At 39.9% G+C, this 22,712-nt stretch overlaps 1 pseudogene; it reads left to right on the forward strand.

The window, feature by feature from the left end:
* Positions 1-18,840: 18,840 nt before the first annotated feature.
* LOC105978959 lies at positions 18,841-19,393 on the forward strand (annotated as a pseudogene).
* Positions 19,394-22,712: the final 3,319 nt, after the last annotated feature.

Below are 22,712 nucleotides of genomic sequence, written 5' to 3' on the forward strand. Positions count from 1 at the left end.
TTGAATGGACTGACAGAAGAATAAACACATCGTACGTAGAACACGTACAGCTAAAACGCTAGAGACTTTGTGTCGTGTAATTTCGACAGGTAAAGTAGAAAAATCACCCCAAAAAGGAACGCCCCCAAGATAGAGCACCATAGTTGCTATAGCAGCGGGCAAAGATTGCGAGGACAGCATAGGTTCAAGCACGGCTTCCTTCTGTTGCACCGATAGGGGCGCTATTAGTCGAAACCAATTCACTGGCATTGACAACCACCCCCACAAGGCACATCCTTCTGAACAATGAGGCAGTAAAATTCAGGATTGTGGTTTGCTTTTCTTTCTTCCTCTATTGTCTAATTCTTCCACGGTGAACATATATTCTATGTACATGGTTTCTTTCGTTTTTACAAAGCTATTTCAATTCTGGTGAAAATTTCCCTTTTGATTGCTTAAAGTAAATGTTTATATTTTACAATCCTGATTCCTCTTCTTATGAAAACCATAAATCTGGCTTTGTTCCTTTCTTTTGAGCAGAGCCCTTTAACAAGTGTGACTACGTGATGCTGAGAAGATTCCTGTAAACTATAATGAAGAGTCTAATCAAAATTAAGACCCATAGTTTTTCAGCTGAGCCCAGTGATCCTAAATTCCAAAATCTAATTTTTCTCACCGTGACTTGAGGACAAATTCCTCGGTTTATTCTCACATGAAAAGTCATGACTAACTTTTGTTGTGTTCCTCAATTACACAGATAATAGTGCAAATCTTTTGCCAAAAAGAAGATTCTAAACCAAAGATTCCAAAGTGTCCACCATACCCGATGTCTTAATGTCTTAGGGCTGCATCAACAAATTACCAATGGGAAGCTTGAAAGAACAGAATGTATCTGCTCACGGTTCTGGAGGCTAGATGTGCAAGTAGGTGTTCATTCCCTTTACGAACTCTGACAGAGAAGCTGCTCCACACCTCTGTACCAGCATCTGGTGGCTGCTGGCTACACTTGCTATTCCTTTGTTGTGCAGGTAGATCTTCACATGGCACCTTCTACCTGTGTGTGACTATTTCTACTTCTGGTCCCCTCTTTTGTAAAACACCACTCAGCAGAGATTAGGATTAGGATTCACCTTACTCCGGGATGATTTGACCATCTATTCCCAAATTTATTTGGCCTATCAACTCTTTCTCAGAATAAAAAAAGTATTTGATCTCAGCCTGGCAATTAAAAATATTTGTACTATAATTCACCATTCAGGATAAAGTGTAGGAATCTGCTTTTGAAGAGTCTGGAACGTTCCAGTGCCCCTCAAGGAAGGGTGTCACCCATTTGGGGAAATGCTGATTTAATTGATAAGATACTCAAAGAAAGACTCCTCTCACTCATATAGGGTCACATTCAGAGGTAAAGGTTTTAGGGGGGTGATTTATATTGTTGGGAGACGCAGGTCAATCCACCACACCATCCAATCACTGCAGAGAATATTGAAATGCCCACGCAAGGCAGGAAGTAGTCACAAAATACATTTTATATTCCCGTAAGACATTTATTTTAGTAATGTCTCTGGCCTATCACAGAAACTGTATTTAATACTTTATAAACTTTGATCTAATCTGTAATTATTCTTTCAGAGTAGTAACAGTCCTTGTGTAGGATATTTTGTCGATTTTCAAAGTCGCCATAGTTCCTTACGTAGTGACATCTGAGAGCTGAAACATTTTAGGGATTTGATGATGTTACAAAATAGTTCCTTCTGAAGGCTTAAGGAATCCTTTGAGGATTTTATAAGACAGCCTAGGTCAGAGTTTTTATTTACTTTAGAGAATTTGGACAAGTGAAGCAAGAAAAAGAATTGATTCGCTTGAGCAAATCAAAAAGAGGCGCTAGTTGTAAATCTTATTGTTTGATTGTTACCAGTATTTTCTTGTGTTATTTTTCCAACTTGATGCAAGAAAGAGAATAGCTAACTCCAAAGGGATTCTGTACAACCTTTTTATGAAATTGCTCGATAAAGTGAGGAAATCTCATGTCAAATGGAAAGTGAGCCTGTCTTTGTACAGATAGACACTTTTCAATGCTAATTTCTAGAGCACTTTTTTTAACCTTTCATTATAGAAAAGCACCATTCATATTATCATGATAAGCATTAAAATATTGTCTTCTTTCACCAAGTTAAACATGGTTTTCTCAAAAACTGTGAGAGAGACCTGAATGTTTGACCCTCTACCATATTCAAGTTGATTCTTTCTCCATACCTCTAAGTCAAACGAACACTGTTCAACTTATATTCTTAATAGGCAGCTAGATTGCCTTTGAAAATGTAAACTAACTCATACCATCCCTCTGCTCAAAACCTTTCAGGGACTGTCCATTTCCCTCAAATGGGGGGGAAAATCCTTCTGGGGACATGCAAGTTACATTTGTGATGTCCCTAACCTCCCCTCCTACCTTTTCTTCCTCCCTCTTTGGCTGCTGTCTTATGTTTCCAGTTAAGCTGACTTCTTGGCTGTGCTGTAAACATGACCAGCTCAGGAACTTTGCATTTGCTGCTGACCTCTTTGGTCGAACTGCTCCTTCCAGAGATATCGCCATAACTTGCTTCCTGGCTCTCTTACAGATTGTCCTGTAGTGTGACTTTTTCCAGGCAGGACCTTTCTGGATGCCAGTTGCATCAAGGTAGAACTGCTCCATAGGGTTTTCAAGGTTGTGACCATTGAGAAGCAATTTGCCAGGCCTGTGTCCTACTGAATCAGACTGCTGACCTTGACCTAGTAGCTTATCTGTTTGAACCCTGCAGGGATGCCTTGATGACCTTGTATAGACATTCTCTCTCTCTCTCTCTCTCTCTCTCTCTCTATCTATCTATCTATCTATCTATATATATATATATATATATATAATTTATTTTATTTTTTTCTCAACCACAATTTAAGCTCGGTAACTCCCTGCCTATTTTTGCTTCCTGCTCTTTTTCCAAGAATGGTGTGTTAGGCTGGGTACTTTGGAGAAACAACTCCACAGAAACTCATGTATAAGAGGGAGTTTTATATAAAGGTTAAGTGCGCATCAAGAAAATATCCCAACCCGGTGCTGCCCAAATCCACAAGTCCAACATTAACCCATTAACTCATATGTCCAACACCAATCCATAAAGTCCTCCTCCATCTCACAAAACAGACACAATGATGCTGACTGCAGGAGGAAAGCCGAGTCAGTGAACGTGTAAACACCTCAGCGCTGGCAGGGGTCTCCACACGGCTGCTCCAGCACCCAGGGCTGCATCAGGGTAGGTCCATGTGGCTTCTCCTCAGGGATGTCTGGCAGGAAGTGAGCCTTGTTAGCTAAAGCAGGGACCTGGCTAAGGCAGCTGCACCCTGATCTGACCATCAGAAAGCAAGAGACTGAAGAACTCGAAAGGTGAGGCTCACTGAGCCATTTATCCATCCGCCCTTCAATTACCCCCACATCGGCCAGGTTTATCGGCCAGGTTGGCACAATAAACTAACTACCTCAAATGGATAATAATGCCCAGCATGTGGTTGCTGCAGAATGTGCATTTTTAAAGCTTCAGATAGTAACATGTATTAATAGAAATTGAAATGTAGCAATATAAAGGCATTTAAATTTTTGTTGTATTATTATTGTTGAAACTATACAAAGCAGAACACACACTAACTCCACAATTTCTACATGGACACAAAATGACATTCTTTGAGTTACACAGCTATCTTCATCCTCTTCTTGTTCGAGTTGTTCTTTCCTCATTAACTTGGATTCACTTGTCCCTTATCTGACCATTGGCATTGCTATTGTCAATTTCATGCTATCCAGCTAGCTTTTGTAAGTGCATAATGCTCAAAGCAGACACACTTTACTCGTTAAGTCAATACGTATATTTTAATCAATTAAAGAACAAAGTCAGATATCAAGACGATAACAAATCTTAAGTTGTGAAACAGCTGAGTGTGGACCCAATTGCATTCATCTTCCATTAGCAAAGCCATTGTTGTAAAGAGATCGCAGCTGGTCTAACAGATGCCAACACAAATGTTTGAGGCTCACAGATAAAAGGCTTTGAGGAGGTGTGTATGTCAAGGGTGGTATATTTATGCCTCATTTCCGGAAAACTGAGGTCCCTGCTGTAGGACCTGAGAGGTCACAGAGGCATCAGTCATGAATGCCATCCAATGCGACAGGTGTGACCTGGGACCCTGGGTCTCCATTTGGAATTTCAGTAGACCACCTACATGACCATGCGCCAATGAAGAACAAAGATCTCAGACTCATTTTTCCATAATACACCAAGGGACTTCAACATATTTATGGTAAAAAGCAAGATAAGATCATGGAATTTTTTCTAAGATTTTTCATCCATTTTCATCTTTCTTCATAAATGTCCCCATTGTTTTTCACTTCACACACACCTATCTTTTCTATGTCTTCAAAAGTGCCCATCTACCAGAATTTGAAAAAACCCAAGAGCCTCAGGGTAGTTCCTATTCTACTACATAAGTGGCATTGAGTCAAAAATGTCTTAGATATTACCTACTAGCAATGGTAAACTATGTTTGTTTCTGTTTACTGCCATTGTTCCCATTTACTGCCTGTATGCCACTTGTTCAAGAAAGAGCCTTTAACTGGCCACACAGTCCCTGTAAGTAGCTCCATCCATCAGTGTACGCTTTTCCTCTCATGAGGAAGCAAATGGACTGTCAGAGATTTAGAATCAGTGTCAGCAAAGAACAAGCTTTTGTGCTGGTACCAGTTTCTCTGTGTATCTCACATATAAATTCCGTCTAGATAGATATGCTTTAAAACTGCCAGGAGGAGTGACAGAGGGGAACAAGAAGCAGCGATTTTGGAAGCTCTCCTTGACTGAACACAGCAAGAGGAGTAGTACTCAGCTTGTCTTTATGGTTTTCTTAACTATAGACAACATTTAAAAGACCCCATATATATGAATGAAAGCTGAGGAGAAAAAAGCATGCTTTTCAAAAGCTTTGCAATTATAATTTTCTTAGAGAAGGAGAACTAGAAATTCTGAATGAACATGGAGAGTTACTGCATGAGGGTAAGGAGCTTGTGAGTGAATCCCAGACTGTTGCAATATTAATAAGGAGCATCAATAATAATCAGTTAAAATTTTGAACCAAGATAGATATAGAGTTGTGGGTTTATAGATCTGGCTCCAGGCATTGTGTCTCAACTCGTAAATGAATATACTTAGTGGTACTTATAAATAGCTTTCCATACATATCTAGCAAATTTTCATATCTTAATGTATGGAGTGTTATGGACAGTAAGAATTACAAGTTTCTCCCGCCCACATCTTGTATAGCAAATATCAAAAATAAGTCCATTACATCGGGCCTTGACTCAAGTACTCCCTCACACAAGAGCACTTTGTTCTAACAATCCAGCAGTCGGTGATGCTCATCTTCCCAACACGATCACTGAAGACAAAATGGGTGCATAAGTAAATGTGATGAAGAAAGCTGATGTTGCCCAGCTATCGAAAGATATAGTGTCTAGGGTCTTAAAAGCTTGAAGATAAACAAGCGGCCATCTAGCTGAGAAGCATCAAAGCCCACATGAAAGAAGCACACCAGCCTGTGTGATCATGAGGCGTCCATGGGATCTAAGACCCAGAACAAAATCATACCCAAGGTGAATGGGGGGAAGGGCATGGAGTCAATACCCAATTGGACATCCCCCACAGAGGGGTCACAGGGAATAAATGAGCCAGTCAGGGTGCAGTATAGCACCAATGTAACGCACAACTTTCCTCTAGTTCTTTGGTGCTTCCTTCTCCCCACTACCATGACCTCAATTCCACCTTACAAATCAGATTAGATCAGCATGCACTCTGCCACAGAAAAGAGCCCACAAGACATGGAATCCAGGATAGATCAACGCCTCAGAGCCAACAAAGAGAGTAAAGATACCAAGAGGATTAGGGGAAGATGGGGGGAGAAAGGGGGAATCAATTACAAGGATCAACCTATAGCCCTCTCCCAGGGGGACTAACTATGGAACAGTGGGTGAGGAGCAACGGAGGACGATGTAAGATATGGAAATAATAATCTATAACTTATCAATAGTGAGGGAGGGAGGGTGGGGGAATGAGGGGGGAGAAATGGGGAGCTGATATCAGGGGCTCAAGTGGGAAGAGAATACTTGGAAAATGAGGATGGCAGCATATGTGCAAATGTGCTTGACACACTGGATGAATGTATGGATTGTGATAAGAGAATGTATGGATTGTGATAAGAGATATAAGAGTTCCCAATAAAAATAAATTAATTAATAAGAAGAACAAGTCCATTGTGGCAGAGGTCAAAGCAGAGTGAGCTTTGCTGAGTGAGCATCTAACCTGTGACAGACACTTCATATGTTATTGCTAGTATCCTGCTGAAACTCTGGGTGATTTTATGGTCCTGTTTTAGAAAAGAGAAAATGAAGTTTCAGAATGATCTAGTCATTTCTCCTGGAGCACATAACTGAAGAGTCTGGTTCAAACTAGAAAATATAAAAGAAGTCTTATAAAATAAACACACACACACACACACCAGTTTAAGTCAAAAAGTATTGCTAGAAAAGGTCATAGAAGGCTTTTTATTAAATAAAAATATCAAATTGTGAAGCTATTGTTTCTCAACATATTATCCATGTAGGTCTATACTCTTCTAAATGAAGGATTTCCATCTCTCTAACCTTTCCCAGAATAATTCTAATTTCTTAGATTTACACCATGTCAAGATAAAGGCTTTGGTCATCTCAGGAGACTCAAATTATGATATGCCTTATAAATGCTCTGTGATTTGGGAACCAGAATGATGTCTCAAGGGACAAGATCAGGGAATTTAGGGTAGATGGGGTCAGGTTTCTCAAAATTTTTGTTGGACAGCCCTGCTACCTTAGAAGAAAGAGCAGGTTGGTCTATCATTATATGTGGGCCGGATGTACCATAATTCACTCAAAGCTTCCATGATTTTGGATACTGTCTACTTGAGTTTTGTTTTTAAAATGATGTGAGCCTTGGCCAAAACATATATTTTTTTATATATTGAGCAAAAACATATATTTATTTTTTATTCTAGTGAAACTAACAAAAGTGTATAACTGTGATAGAATTTTTACCATAAAGACTGGTACTGGTTCAACGGCACTGCAAGATATCCAGACATCCGTTGATCACAAAGACATGCTTAAGCACATTTTGTTTGGAATAAAGCTGTATGTGTTTGAAGTGGAAGCACAATTGCAATACTTTATGACTTACACTTATATGCAGGGAGAATTTTCAAAAAGTCCATTTAATAATGGAGCTGAAAAAAATAGAATGTTTCCATTAAGTATAATTAGATGAATTTAAGTGGAAAAAACCATTGTTACACCAAGTACCTTTGCATTATACTAAAAATAAGAAAATTAACAAACATTTATACACGTGGTTTAAAAAATCTAAGTATGTCACTCTTACATGTTTTTTTTTTTTTACTATTTTTTTTAATGAATAAGCTAATGCATCCTCATTGTCTCATTGTACTACTTTTCTATTAGTAGTTTCGAACAACATAAATATAGGACCTCACAGTTTCTGGGGACAGTGTGAATGGAACCTTTGCTAAACATCCTATTGGGCTGAGATTTTGACGGGGTTCCCATCTATGATCTGATTCCTCTTTCAAACCCACCAGTTGCTCGCTGCGTTTCCTTTTGTTTTCATTGTAGGACTAAGATCTGTGTTTCCTGAGGACCCCGATGGCCAGTGATGGCGCTCAGCCTCTGCAGACGTCCTGCAGTCCCTTGCTCTGTAGCCTCTGAGGCAGTGCACCGCCCAGCACTGGCTTTATCCCAGGTCACTCAGAGCCCAGTTCTTTCATTTCCTGTTCCTGGAACAGCTACGAAAAATACTGTGCTTTGAAAGGACTTGTGGTTTCAGGCGATGCTCACCCTTTCTTTAAGTCATCTGTGAAATTTTTAATAGCAAAATTACTGGAGGGCCAGGTAGTATATTCAGTCTCTGAGATGAGATGGGTATGTGCATGGTGGGCAGGGGGATCTTGGGGTAGATGACATCTTAGGGTTTTGTTACCATAATCGTATAAAAGACTGGTACTTAGTCATATGAGACTCCAGTATACCCCAATCCAGCTGTTCTCAACCTATGGGTGGTGACACCTTTGGGGGTCGAACGACTCTTTCACAGGGTTCGCTCGATTCATAACAGTAGGAAAATTACAGTGATGAAGTAGCAACAAAAATCATTTTATGGTTGGGGGTTGCCACAACATGAGGAACTGTATTAAAGGGTGGCGGCATGAGGAAGGTTGAGAACCACTGCCGCAATCCATGTTATGTAAGCTATATTCAACTGCAACCATCGGATGCCTGCAATTTCCAAAACGTTTTCTTTCTTTTGCCATTCAAATCTTTACAGGTTAATAAGAAGGTCACGGTCATTTTAACAATGCTTGTTGCTTATACAGAGAAAAAGAAATTCTGATTATATTAACAAAAACATTCTCCATTCATTTCAGTCAGAGAGCCTCCTACGCCCTGACATTGACATAACACCCAGTTAGAATGTAAAAAGCATTTGTTTCGGTATTAATAGTGGAGGACCATGAAAGTCCATCAAAATTATGATTATTCGAGAAAGTATTTGTTCTCACAATGGTGAAATTGCTTCATAATTTAATATTCAAATAATAATGTAGTAACGATGAAATATGCAATTTTCCTGTAGTTCTTAAATGATTCCCCCCCCCCCCCTACCATGATCTCAATTCTACCTTACATATCTGGCTGGACCGGAGGATGTGCACTGGCACAGATAGGAACTGGAAATACAGTGAACCCAGGTCAGATGAGCCCCTCAGGACCAATGGAGAGAGTGGCGATAACGGGAGGGTGGAGGGCAGGTGAGGGAGAAAGAGGGAACAGATGACAAGGTCTACATATGGCCTCCTCCCTGGGGGACGGACAGCAGAGAAGTGGGTGAGGGAGACGTTGGATGGGGTAAGATATGATAAAATAATAATAATAATTTATAAATTATCAAGGGTTCAGGGGGAGGGGGGGATGAGCTGACACCAAGGGCTCGGGTGGAAAGCAGGTGTTGTGAGAATGATGAAGTCAAAATATGTACTAACGTGCTGGACACAAATGATGTATGTATGGATTGTGATGAGTTGTATGACCCCTTAATAAAATGATTATTTAAAAAACTAATGAATTAAAGTAACAGTGTGCACAGTATCAGAGAGCGGAAGTGAGCTGTGACCAATCAACAAGGACTGGGATGAAGCTCTATGAAATGAAGCTGAAGAAGGGAAACTGAGGGAGCTCAGCCCTGAAGCTGTTTCAGGTGACTGTGGTTTTAGGCCTGGCCACCATCATGCTTTTCCAGCTGTATTTGATCCCGCTTTCCGCCTTCAAAGGCATCAGGCAACCTCGCATTCTTCCTCAGACTTCCGACCAAGAAGCTGTACCTTTTGTAGCATCATGCATTCTTTCATGCTCTCGTTTGTCTTAGCACAAGAAGGGGACGATAGCCGGCATGCATGTGAAAGGAAGGATACAATCACTACCGCCCCAAAATGCACATTTTGCAGATCTTCTTTCACCTGCCCAGGGAAGCAATTTCTTGAGTGGTGGAAGGAACACAAGTGGAGGATCAGCTTGGAGGGAATTTCAGCACCTAACAATGGTTTTGAGTGGGTATGTTTCCGGCTTCTCCATAGTATCCTTCTGTGTTAGACAGGGTTCTCTAGAGAGATAAAACCAAATTCCTGATAATTAAATATATTTATTTATAAAGATAACTAGATATATAACAAGAAATGAACTGTTAAATTATATGCAGATACATATAACAAATGAACAGTTAAATTATAAGGACTACAAATGGCTCAGGGTTGTGAGAGACTAGCAGTCCTTCTCCTCTCTCTGCTGCCAGATCCCCCTCTATTTATAGAGTGCGGCTATCTCAGCACAGCAGCCAATCACAAGGCAGATCACCAACTGTCAACTGACCACCAGTCCCAACTGCCAGTCCCCAGCTCCAGAGATGCCTTAAAGGGACCTCAACTTACAGAGACACAGTCCACAGGCTAGGCGTCCAACAGGTAGTGTAGCCTATAAATTGAGGCAAAGAACGAGCAAGGTAGCCGCACTGGTCCGATGATCAAAGAGCAAGAGACAAGAAAGATGAGGCTCACTGAGCCATTATCTCTCTGCCCTTCAATTAATCCTACTTGTATTTATCAGCCAGGCTGGCATAATAAACTATATCACCTTCCTATGCATATATGAATAGAAAATGTATCACAAATTGCTTAGGAATTTCCAAAGCAAAGCATGTATCGGTGGCTTTACAATTGAGCTCTCACATTCTTATTCTGTCTACAGAACAAAACAGAGCAAAACTTAACCCACCTGGTGAATCCTCTTCATTGACTCATACTTTATTATTGAGGAACACACATTCTCTCATTAAAACATAAGCCCGGGGATTTTTTTTGCATGTGATTAAAATAACCTTACAAAACACACCTTTTAAAAATGCTTCAACAGATTGTCTAGAATATTATTAGCTAAGTTTCACTGCAAATAGCCCATAGTCAAGTAATATTTATAGACCTCTGAAGTTGCAGTCTATAGAAAAGAAGCAAATAGCCCAAATTTAAATATCCACTCTCTTATTGACATTCAAGAGCTATTTTTTTAATATGAGAGGGGTTCATCAAATTTATGGGAATATGGAATTAAAAGATGATGATTATTAATGTTTTTTTATTTCTATTCTTTGAATATACCCTATTCTTTTTCTTGAATCTTTAGTTGAATACTTAGCTCATTAATTTTTTAATGTTTTGTATTCTAATAAATCAATTTTATGGCTAAAATATTTCTTAAATAAAAAATAGGTATTTTCCACACAAAAAATCAAACTCCCACATATAGGCGAGAAATGTGAATTTCCAGAATATGAATTTTATGCCACACAAATAAGCTGGAAAGAAAGTCTATACCACTTTTAAAAATTCTTAATTAAAGAACATTCTGAAATGACGTTACCTAAATACACTAGAAATATTAAGGAATACCAAGAAATTATTAGTCACCTGGGAAGCATTGCACATTTAGCAAACTAATCATTAAAAGGAAAAACCTCAAGATATAACTACCGTCAAACTTCCCTGAACCAGACTATTAAGAGGCTAGGCATCTCTTTCTTCATCTCTTTTGATGACATCCACTTCTGTAATACTACATCAGAATTTCATCCCATTCTATTGTCAAATGTTTGAATATATATTCAGATCTTCATAGTCAGGAAATCTCACCCATTACTGTGGAACATGTATTGTACTGTGAGAATGGACAATGATGTAGCCAGTGCTGGGTAACAAATTGGCAGTTTTGTAAAAATGTCAACACACATTTGCTCCCTACTCATCAAGCCCCCTCCTAGGTGCTCATCCAGAAGGAGAGGTGGCATACATGCACACAACACAACTATATCAGTCCTCATAAAAGATCTAAGTATAATAGGAAAAAAGGATAGCAATCATTACATCCATCCAGAGGAGACTATGCACAAACTCAGATCGACAATACAACCTTCCAGAGAAATTTAAAAGATAAAATAGAATTTAACTATTGCAATATGCAACATGACCAAAACCCAAGAAGGAGCATATGAAGCTAAAGAAGTTAAAAACATTTGGTATTATATCTTTATGATTCCATTTATATGAAATTGGCAGACACTGAATTATAGGATTCTTGGAATGGTGAAGATTGACTCTCACAAATCCAAAACAAAACAAAATACATTGTCATCAAGTCGACTCTGAGAACAAGGTAGAAATGCCCTTGTGGGTTTCCAAGACTGTAACTCTTTATGAGAGGAGAGCGCATATTCCTTGAGAAGGAGAGCGGTTTATTTACTAGGTGGCATTTGTGAAAACTAATCCATGTGTAAACTTGAGATTGGCACATTACCCGACTGTATATAAATAACATTTCAATATCAAGAAAAATTAAATACCTTAAAAAGTGTCTTGGTGAAATAGTTTTGGAAAACACAATTAGAGTAAACTGGTTTCTTTATTTTAGAACTCACATTTTCCAGTAATGGTAAATTAATACTCATCTCCAAGTAGGAAAGATCAAAATAAAACTATTTCCCACAGCAAAATTTAATAAACCCCTCAAGAAGCTAAGCCTCTTTAATGTAACATGTACCAAACAATAAGATAAATGTGTGAGTATGTGTGTACTTTATGTGCATGTTGCAACCACGTAATAGTAGACATGAGAACAAATTAGCATTTACTTCCATGACATAAGGATTCATATCTTTATTACCACTTGGTAATAAAGCCAGAGTGGGAGTGCTGGGAATTGCTAACTGAGGTTGCATAGGAGATTAGAGGAGACAGCTGGGAAGAACACAAAGGGAGATGCTCAGCCAGTAAAAGAGCAGGCTATTAAGACTTTGATTCAGAAAAGCAGGACAGTTGAACGGGGGAGAACCAGGAATTTTACTTTAAGTTGTGCTGCAGACTAAGCCAGAGACCCCTGGGCAATTCACACATGCAATTTATGACTCCTTGGCTGGCTTAGCATTTCTGACCTGAGAGTGGGTACTTATGACTAGTGGCAGCTGTCCCTAGAGTATAGTAAGCAAGATGATCCCTCTGTGTTCACGCTTCGGGAGCTACCGAAGCCACGATAGAAAATCTGCCATGGAGGAAAATGAAATATTATTAAGCCAGGCTCAAATGTAAACAAGTCAATTAGTAAATAAGCCTCCTGGATTGTAAACCCCACTGTAAGAGTCTCCAGGTGTGTCAAAGCTGTTAAAAACTGAAAAATGCACTATGAATGTGGAGCAGGTCAAAGGGGCCGAGGTGACTCAGCGAAGCAAGCTGAAGCTGAGAGAGAACTTCAGTGCACACACCAGGGGCTTGCCAAAGGTAGCAGACACATGTGATGAAAGGATGATGGAATTTATCCATGAACTCTTTGAAGCCCCCTTGCACATGAGCATCATCCCATGACCAGTAGGTAGAGAAGCCTCAAACCTAGCCCCTAGAGTGTACGCGCCACACCATTTACATTTTGAAGATAATCTTCCCTTTAAATGTTTATATGATTTAGTTTAAACAAAGTACATAGAGTAATAATGATTTTATTCGATTCTTTTATTTGCAATATAATGTATACATGATGTGTCTAACAGCAAACTGTGGACTTTTCCAGGTGCTGCTTAATCATGGAAGTTGCATATCCCACTCTCTGGGAATCTCCAGAATATCATACCCCTTAAATGTGTTATGGATGAAAGGATGTCTTGAGGGAACAGTAAATGAATAGATACATATTTGGGTTGATTTTTAAAACAAAATTTCTGCTAAGGGAGGCAGCAGGGAATGCAGAGACTAGTCTCTTTTGTCCAAAGCACATGAAACAGCAACTTGAAATCCTCACTTCCGAGGAGCACTCTGGCTGTACCTCTTCCAGACAGATTGGTTTGTTTTTATGTCAGTATTTTTCATCAGCACCCTAATAAAAAGCCCTGATTTTTCTTCAGTCATCTTTAGTCAATGTCCACTTTTCACATGCATATGAAGCAATTGAAAATGGATGGCTTGGGTACATATTAGTCTTCAAAGTAACATCCTTGCTTTTCAACACTCTAATGAGGTCCTGGGCAGCAGATTTACCCAATGCAATTACCATTTGAACTCTTGACTACTGCTTCCATGAGCGAAACAAACTCCTTGGTGTCTTCAATCCTTCCTCAGTTTATCATGACATAACCTTGTTCCCGTTGTGAGGATTTGGGTTTTCTTATCAGTGCATTGTGTTCCCTAGTGGACGCTGTAATTCTTGATTTTCATCAGCATGTGCTTCAAGTCCTCCTCACTTTCAGCAAGCAAGGTTCTTTGATCTGCATATCACAGTGAATTAATACATTCTCCATCATGTTGTCAAGCTCCTGATCATTTGCTCAGCATACAAACTGAATAAGTATGGTGAGAGGATACAAGCGTGATGTACAGTCCTGATTTTTAACCGTGCAGGGTCCCCTTGCTCTGTTTGCACAACTGTTTCTTGTTCCTTATACAGTTTCTATATGAACATCATGAAGTGTTCTGGAATTTCCAATCCTCTTAGGGCTATCCATAGTTTGTTATTATCCATACAGTTGAATGTCTTGGCATAAACAATGAAACAAAAGTTAACATTTTTGTGATATGCTTTGCTTTCAGCAGGTAACCATCTGTTGTCACTAAAGATATCCCTTGTTCCATGTGCTCTTCTAAATCCTACTCTAAATCTTCTAAATTTCTGGAAGCTCCTTGTCAATGTACTGCTCAACCATTGTTGAATGATCTTTAGAAAATTTTACTTGCATCTGATATCATTCTATAATGTGCACATAGCATACCGTTGGGTAATCTTTCTTAGGAAAAGGTACAAATATGGATCTCTTCAAGTCAGTTGGTCAAGTAGCAGTTTTTGATCATATGCTACCTCTTGCAACCATTGACTGTCAACTAGTTTTTTGTAGAGTGAATTTATGTATTCTTTCAATCATCTCTTCATGCTTGTTGCATCTTTCAATATTTTTCCTATAGAATCTTTTAATATTGCAACTTGACACTTGAATTCATTCTTGAGTTCTTTCACTTTAAGATATGCTGAGCTTATACTATATTTTTTGGTTTTTTAACTTGAGGTTTTTGCACATTTCATTATTATACTTTATTTTGTCTTTTCTAGCTGTCCTTTGAAATTTTCTGTTCAGTTCTTGTAATTCATTTCTTCCACTTGCCTTAGCTACTCTATGATTCAGAGTAAGTTTCAAAGTCTCTTCTTCTTTCCTCTCTTTTTAATGATCTTTTGCTTTATTCACGTATCAGGTTCTTGATATCATTCTAATAAATCATCAGGTCTCTATATCAGTAGTGTTCAATAATTCAAATATTTTCTTGAAAGCTTCTCAAAATATAGATGAGATATAGTCATGGTCATATTTTGGCTCTTGTGAGCTTGTTTTAATTTTCTTCAACTTCAACATGAACCTAGTAATTCACAGTGTTCTGCGATCAGTTCCTGGACTGTTTTTAGTGTCTGATATGAAGTTTCTCCTTCATGTCTTATAAATGTGGTCATTTTGATATCTGTGTATGAATCCAGGAGAGGTCCGTGCTGATAGCCACTTTTCATATTGTTTTTAAAAAGGCATTTTAGATGAAGTTGTTAATCTTCAAAAATTCTATCGTGGGCTCCTGCTTCATTTTTATTAAAAAGGCCACTCTGCAACTACTGTTCCTTCCTCTGTTTCCAACTTTTGCATTCCATTTGTTAATAAGTATCAGTGCACTTTGATTGCAATGTTTGATCAATTTCAAACGGAAGACAGTGGTAAAATTCTTCAATGTCATCCTTACTAGCTTTAGTAGTTGGTGCACAAATTTAAATAATAATTTTATTAACTGGATTTCCTTGAATGTGGATAGGTATAATCCTATCACAGACAGCATTGCACTTCAAGATAGATCTTAGTATGACCTTTGTGATGATGAATCTGAGGCCATTTCTCTGGAATGTGTCCTTCCTCCCAAAGGAATCACATTCTGATTCAAATTGGCCAATACCCATCCATTGCAGCCCACTACTGGTTAATATATTGATCTGTATAGAGACCATTTCATTTTGTGAGGTCTTCCAATGTTCCCACTTTATAAATTCCAAGTTCCGATTATTAACAGATGTTTACAGCGATTTTCTTCATTTTAAGTCATGCCCCATCATCAAATGAAGGCTCTACTCCGGTTGAAACACTATTGATCAACTCCACTTTGAAAAGACAGCTCCTCCTCACGAGTATCTTTCAATCTGTGAGGCTTATCTTCCAGCTCTAGCTCTGAAACGGTCTTGCTGTTATTCATGAGGTGTTCCGTATCTGATAAGGTTTTGATACTATTCATAAGTTTTTCAATCATTGATTCCTCTGAAGCGGACCTCCTACTTTTTCTTCACAGTTTATGCTTAGGATGGATGTTCCACTGAGACCTGTTCACTTTGGGTGACCCTGCTGGTATTTGAAAAACCAGTGACACAGCTTCCAGCATTACAGCAACACACAGCCACCACAGTATGACAAAATTATAAACAAGTAGTGGAGGGTTATATATATACATATATATGACTTATATATGATTTGTTTAGATATATATGAATTATATATCATATATAAATCAGCAAAAGGCAGCATAGTAAGGAAAAATAGGTGTTTATTTAGCAATTTGATCCCCAACTCTAAATGATGTAGCGGGACTGAAAATGATTTTATTTATTCTCCTTGTATAACAATTATCACAATCATTAGCCAAACCCATTGCTGCAGAATCAGTTCTGACGCACAACAACATTCTGCTGTCAGATGGATCTTGGTTCAAAGCAGCGAAGACCACAAATAGATCCCATTGCGCTTCACTGAATATGCCAGAGCATTCAACTGTGAAGATCAGAAACAAGAAAAAAATACGGAAAAACTTGAGAAGAAGGGAAATTCCAGAGCTCATCATTGTGCTCCTGCAGGACTTGGACACGGACCGAGAGGCAGTTGCATGAACAGAACAAGGAAATACTGTACTTAAAATACTCAAAATCAGAAAAGCTTAAAATATCAGAAAAGTTGTGCATCGGGGTTGTAACCTCTCACCCTACTTATTCAATCCTTATGCTGAGCAAATAATTAGAGGAACTGGATTATATGAGGAATGTGGCATCAAGAGTTGGAGGAAAGCTTATTACCAACCTGCAATATGCAGATGACACAACCTTGCTTGCTGAAAGTCAGGAAAACATGAAGAAGCACTTGCAGATGCAGATCAGGGATGGCAGTCTTCACCGTGAATCATGACTCAATGTAAAGATGGACAGCGGAGAAGTGAGGGAGGGAGATGTCGGATGGTGTAAGATATGATATCATAATAATAATTTATAAATTATCAAGGGTTCAGGGGGAGGGGGGAGTGGGGAGGGAGGGTAAAAATGAAGAGCTGATACCAAGGGCTCAAGTAGAAAGTAGGTGTTTTGAGAATGATGATGGCAACCTATGTACGAATGTGCTGGACACAAACGATGTATGTATGGATTGTGAAAAGAGTTGTATGAGTCCCTCATAAAATGATTTTTTTTAAAAGATGACCAGATCCTCATAACTGAACCAATAGGTAACATTATGATAAATGGAGAAAAAGGGTTGATCTTGTTTAGGGTTTGGTCTTACTTCCATCCATATTCAATGCTCATAGAAGTAGCAGTCAAGGGATCAAAAGAGTTGTTTCTTTAGGTAAATCTACTGCATATGACCGCTTTGGAATATTGAAAGGCAATGATTTTACTTTGAAGAATAAGGTATGCCTGACCCAAGCTATGGTGTTTCCAAATGCTTCATATGCGTGTGAATGAGGATTAAGGAGGACCAATGAAGAATCCTTGCATTTGAATGCAATAGTATTCAAGAACATTGAAAGTACCATTGATGACAAAAGGACAAACAAGTCTGTCTTGGGAGCAGGACAGCCCAAGTCCTCCTTAGGAGGCAAGGAGCCTTTTTCTTACATGCCTTGGACATGTTGTTAGGAGAGACCAGGCCCTGGAGAAGGACTTCATATTTGGCGAAGTCAAGGAGCAGGGAGAAAAGGAAGGCCCTAAACAAGATGGATGAACACAGTGCCTACAACATTGGGCTCGGTCGTAGGAACAACGGTAAGGACGTGGTGGGACTGCGCCGTGTTTTGTTCGGTTGTGCTCAGAATCACTATGGGTTGCAACGGACTCAATGACACCTAACCACAACAGCAAGAAAGAGAAGACTTGCCTCATGGCAGTTCCAAAGTTACAAGTCTTTAAAGAAGCATTTTGTCACATCTTTCTACTGCAGGGCACATCGTGGGTTCAGAACCATAGATCTTTCAGTTAGCTTCCAAGGTCTTAACTACTGGACCACCAGGTTCACCAAATAACAATTAGGACTGCAGCGGATTTGCAGGATTATTCTGTGGCTTAACAAATCTGTAAAAGTGTCAGGTAGCAAGAAGTAGGGATGTCTGAGTGGCATGTGCCAATTCAAGCCCGAGCCAGGTGGGCCATACACCTGGGTGTGCCCAAACTAGGTCAGGTGGGCTTAATTCAGCCAATGGGGTCAACCAGTACCATCGACCACACCTCTCACTCAAAGGCCCTAAATACTGGAACCTCAAGACCACCCACCCCTTCAGCTGCTTCTCCACCTTCCACTGGGCCTTGCCATGGCCTCTCTGGTCTCAGGCCACCATGTGTGGCTGTGCAGTCCCATGAGGTTGCCCATGTTCAGTGACTGTAAAACCTGAAACTTCTTCTGTCCTTTATAAAAATCCACTTGGATCACAAAACTGGCTTTGGCGTGAATTCTTTCTCATTTGAAGCCCAAAACTGAGGTAATTCCCACCTGAGAAACCTAACAAAAGTATGTGGAATCTACATTTTGAAAAACATTGAAAGGCAAGAAGGAAAGTGTCATTCTAATATAGGAATTTTTAGATCAAAGATATTTTACTCACCCTCCCTACCCACCTAGCTCCCCTGTAAAGTTATTGTTTTTCTTTTGAGAAAAAAAAATATCTGTTTCAACTAATCAACTCTATGATTGCCATAAAAAAAAACAATGAGCAAACCAATGGATATGTCTATGTTTCAATAAAACTTTATCAGTAAATAATTAAAAAACAAAAACAGGATACAGTCAGCTTGGGCTGAACAATTATAATTTACTCACCCAATATATGGTTCGCTACTCACTCGACCCAGAAAACCCCACAAAATCCTGCAAGTCAAGAGGGTCGAACTTCTGGGTCCACTTCAAGAACACCCGTGAAACTGCCCAGACCATCAAAGGCATGCATATCCAGAAAGCCAGCAAATACTTGAAAGACATGACTGCAGAAGCAGTGTGCGCCTTTCCAACGCTACAATGGTGCTGTTGGTAGGTGTGCCCAGGCCTAACAGTGGGGTTGGACCCAGGGTTGGTGGCCCAAAAAGAGTGCTGAATGTTTGCTTCACATGCTTAAAAATGCAGAAAGTCATGCTGAACTGAAGGGTTTAGATGTGGATTCTCTGGTCATTGAGCACATCCAGGTGAATAAAGCCCCCAAGATGCGCCGCCGGACTTACAGAGCTTACTGTCAGATCAACCCATCCATGAGCTCCCCCTGCCACATTGAAATGATCCTGACTGAGAAGGAACAGATCGTTCCCAAACCAGAAGAGGAGGTTGCACAGAAGAAAAAGATTTCCCAGAAGAAACTGAAGAAGCAAAAACTCATGGCTTGGAAATAAATTAAGCTTAAAATAATAAAAAATAAAAGTTAAAGCAGTAAAATATATAGTATAAATTGTGAACTTAGACACAAGATGGCGAGATGATGGTGATTGAGAGTCTGAAAGACAAAAATGATGTGTAAATATTTTAAATAGGGTAAATTGAGCTACACACTTGGCTATAAAGTCTCTGAGCACACAGTGTATGATCAACAGTTAACCTAGTGGTTGGTGGTCCAGAACCATTGAGTGGTACCACAGATGAACGCCCTGAAGATGTGCCAGCGTACAGATTTGGTGGTGATGGTTCTAGTCAAGTCTGTTTCCAGCTCCTATTGACCCCACGTTAGAGAGTAGAACTATCACTCAGAGCTTCATAGAAAACAGATCTTTCCCTTGAGGAGGCGCTGGGTCCATTTGAGCCACCCAACGTTTCAGCTAGCAGTCACTGTTTACCTTGAACTAGTGGGCTTCCTTCTTGTAAGAATTACAGTCCAGAACACTTAAGTGGTAGTTCAACTCTCTAACACCCGGGGTCACTGTAAAACTTGACGATGGCAATGGGGTTTAGAGACAGAAATACGTCTATAACAAGATATAAAGTAGAATGTTACCGCTGCCACAGACTTCGAGCCATGCCTAAAATGGAAGAGAAATGTGATGAAGTACATTCACATGATAACTTCATTAAATAGTTATTCTCTCTGTAAACTCCAAGCCATGGAGAGAGACCCTGTTTCAGGAATGCCACCTCATGCTGCGGAATCACTATAAGGGCATAGAAACAAGGTCGCCTTTTGGATTGCTATGCTTTTTCCTTGAAACCAAAGCAAGGTTTCCCATGAAAATAAATAATAAAGCTTGGAGAAACACAACAGCCATGGAGTGGTAACTGTCTCTGATCCGAATGTTAGTGAGCTAAAGGTAAAAGGAACGTTTAACTAGATCATGGGCACAGAGAACATGGCACGATCAATATTGTTAAGGATCCCTAGGAGAAAAACAATCTGCATGCCCGGGTGTGCTATTGAAAGCATACGTGTGATTTCCATGGAGCAAGTGTAGACCCTGAAGATGCCTGAGCCTGAATAATTCGTATCAAGAGATCAAGAAAAATATCTCCTGTGGTAGGAATGAAAGAGGTTAGCGCAAATAGAATCAGACCTTCCATGTTCTAAGAGCAAATTCCTCCTTTAGGTAAAAACGAACTCTTTTAATGATCTTATTGGCACAAGCCAACATTACATGGTAGGTAAGTGGATTAGGGGTCGGAAGCTAAACTAGAGGGTGACCTCCATGGAGCAGATCTTTATTGTGAAAGAGGTGAGCTCTCCTGACTTCGTCCTGTGAAACCGAGTTGCTGCGGGAGAGTATCTGAAAGAGGGTGTTAAAACTAGCGGCCCGCGGGCCACATGCAGCTCCCGAAGACATTTTTTGTGGCCCGCGATGCTCTGAAATAAAATGAAAATAGAAAAAAATAGCGCTTAGTGGAGATTGAGGCAATACCATACACACAACATTCCCTCATTAACCCTTTAAGTACTGAAGACAAGTATATACGTGGCCCAGTGCCTTTCCTGGGGCCTGGGGGCCTGTCTAAACACGCTGACCCAGTTCTGGCGACGTTTGGAAATGGTATGTCTGCCACGCTCAGTGTCACATAATGTAAACAGATCTCAATAGCGAAAAGGTTAAAAAGAGCACTCTGGGTTGTGCTGTTAGGAATCATAACTAGCGGCAGCGTGAGTTAACATTTTTAGAGGGATGCCATTATGATTGCGCAGCACGTTTGTCAGCTGTCCAACATTTTGTGTTTTTTATTAGTTACTTTGTTATATTTTCCGGTCACCACATAAGAGGTAAGTGAAAAGTAGTAGGAGGAAAGCACTGGCAAGTTTCGGGTAAAAAAGAATAATTTTAGTATTATAAATACATTAAATGAACTAAATGTTTAAATAAAAGCAATGATATAGTGTTTTAATTATCTTAACCATATTCCTGAATCCTCACTTCAAAATATAAATTTAACAAAATTTGTACATGTGATGTGGTCCGCGTGAATCTTGCCTGTTGCACCAAATGGCCCGTGTTTTAATTGAGTTTGACACCCCTGATCTAAAACATCCTTTAAAAAAATAGTAAAGCCACTAGAATTTACTCTAGGACCCCTAGTGGTGCTGTCTAGTAAGTATTGAACTGCTAAGTGCAAGGTCACTGGTTCAAACCCACCAGTCACTCTTCCGGAGGAAGGTGAGACTCTCTGCTCCCTCAAGACTTATAACCTTGGAAAACCCAGGCAGGGTGGATAGGAATCAGAATGGACCCCATGGCAGCGGGTTTTGTGTGGTTTGGTGTTTTAGAACTAGCTTCAAAGGCAAACAGCAATGGGAGAAACATCAACTGAAGAAAATCTACAAAATTGGACAATTAAAGGAAGAGGCTGTGTTATTGTAACCGACACTATCCCTGCCTTCCACCTTCAGAGGCCTTCACACGTGAGGGCTCCATGTCCTCATGTAATCCAGACAGCCGGTTTTTCGTTCCTGGAGGAGCAAGACTTCAGGGTTTCTACCTGTCCCCAGCTATCTATTGTTCAGGCTAATCCTGGGAGAGAGTGAGCGATGGAGTGGCCCTATTAATGTATCATGAGGCCTAGTGGTGCAATGATTAAGCACTAGGCTTCAAAGCAAAAGGTCGGCAATTCAAATCGGCCAGCTCTTCCGTGGAAGAAAAGAGTGACACTCTACTTCCCTCAAGGTTTTCAACCTTTGCAACCAGATGGGGGGAAGTTCTACTCCATCATTTAAGGTTGCTGTATGAGGCTGGGTTGTCAAGAGAAACAAAATCAGTGATGCTCACATATGCATAAGAAGGAACTTTGTATCAAGAAGTAAGTTTATATCAAGAGAACATCCCAGTCCAATCAAACTTAAGTCCATGGGGATGAAACTATCCTCTTTGGACTCACATTCCTGCAGGATGATGATGCAGAAAGGTGAAGAGGGGTGAAGGGAGATCACAGGCCATTTGCCACAGAGCTGGGTGGGTTCAGGGTTGGTGCGACACCCACAGCTCTCAGGATTGGTCGGGCCACTCCAGGCCCCTCCTGGAGTCAGGCAGAGTCGCCGGGAGTTGGAGTGGACTTGATCCTGGTGCTGTGAAAGCTCAACCAGGGACTGTGTTAAAGATCACTGAGGAGATAACAGTAAGAAAAAAACATAATTTCACTAGAATTTTCAATATTGAAAATAACCGGTTTCTAGGGGAAGAGAAAGGGAACCCAGCCTACTAAAGACTAGTTATTATTCAAGGCGCCTTAAACATTCTTCCATTCTAA

The sequence above is a fragment of the Echinops telfairi genome, unplaced genomic scaffold (assembly GCF_000313985.2).
Source record: "Echinops telfairi isolate 266 unplaced genomic scaffold, ASM31398v2 ScPeMD7_6;HRSCAF=24_0, whole genome shotgun sequence".
Classification (NCBI taxonomy): Eukaryota; Metazoa; Chordata; class Mammalia; order Afrosoricida; family Tenrecidae; genus Echinops; species Echinops telfairi.